We start from the raw sequence: 1,514 nt of genomic DNA, 5'->3' as shown, positions 1-1,514 counted from the left end.
CACGTGCTGCGGTATGTGGAGACACTAAAAGCACCATATGAGATCACAGATGAAGCTTCTAAGTTGATGTAATAGCCAGTAAGAAGTAGTACAATTCATGTTTTAGGTATCGATTATTGACATTTTAGCTGGCTTTGGTGCCTTGGACATGAGCTAGGACCTTAAGATTCTGCATGAAAGGAGGACTAGCAGCTCAGTTGCACGGGAGTGTGTGAAAAGTGTTCATATGTAGTAAAAACCTGAGAAATCCGTCCGTTTTCGTCATTTGTTATCGAATCGACTTAAAGCCAGATCGACACATTGGCCGCTTTTTTCTCTGAAACGGTTGTACTTACCGTCTGCAAAGCTATGTCGCGTGCTGCGGTATGCGGAAACACTAAAATCACCATAGTAGAACACAGATGAACCTTCTAAGTTGATGTAATAGCCGGTAAGAAGTAGTACAATTCAAGTTTTAGGTATGGATTATTGACTTTTTAGCTGGCTTTGGTGCCTTGGACATGAGCTAGGACCTTAAGATTCTGCATTAAAGGAGGACTAGCAGCCGAGTTGCACGGGAGAATGTGAAAAGTGTTCATATGTAGTAAAAACCTGAGAACTCCGTCCGTTTTCGTCATTTGTTATCGAATCGACTTAAAGCCAGATCGTCACATTGGCCGCTCTTCTCCCTGAAACGGTTGTACTTATCGTCTGGAAAGCTATGTCGCGTGCTGCGGTATGCGGAGACACTAAAATCACCATAGTAGAACACAGATGAAGCATCTAAGTTGATGTAATAGCCAGTAAGAAGTAGTCCAATTCAAGTTTTAGGTATCGATTATTGACTTTTTAGCTGGCTTTGGTGCCTTGGACATGAGCTAGGACCTTAAGATTCTGCATGAAAGGAGGACTAGCAGCTCAGTTGCACGGGAGTGTGTGAAAAGTGTTCATATGTAGTAAAAACCTGAGAAATCCGTCCGTTTTCGTCATTTGTTATCGAATCGACTTAAAGCCAGATCGACACATTGGCCGCTTTTTTCTCTGAAACGGTTGTACTTACCGTCTGCAAAGCTATGTCGCGTGCTGCGGTATGCGGAAACACTAAAATCACCATAGTAGAACACAGATGAACCTTCTAAGTTGATGTAATAGCCAGTAAGAAGTAGTACAATTCAAGTTTTAGGTATGGATTATTGACTTTTTAGCTGGCTTTGGTGCCTTGGACATGAGCTAAGACCTTAAGATTCTGCATGAAAGGAGGACTAGCAGCCGAGTTGGAGGGGAGAATGTAAAAAGTGTTCATATGAAGTAAAAACCTGAGAAATCCGTCCGGTTTCGTCATTTGTTATCGAATCGACTTAAAGCCAGATCGTCACATTGGCCGCTCTGCTCTCGGAAACGGTTGTACTTATCGTCTGCAAAGCTATGTCGCGTGCTGCGGTATGCGGAGGCTCTAAAAGCACCACAGTAGAACACAGATGAAACTTCTAAGTTGCTGTAATAGCCAGTAAGAAGTAATACCATTCAAGTTTTAG

The sequence above is a fragment of the Schistocerca gregaria genome, unplaced genomic scaffold (genome assembly GCF_023897955.1).
Source record: "Schistocerca gregaria isolate iqSchGreg1 unplaced genomic scaffold, iqSchGreg1.2 ptg000357l, whole genome shotgun sequence".
Taxonomy (NCBI): Eukaryota; Metazoa; Arthropoda; class Insecta; order Orthoptera; family Acrididae; genus Schistocerca; species Schistocerca gregaria.
The sequence above is the reverse complement of the archived record's forward strand: the minus strand, read 5'-3'. Positions refer to the sequence as shown.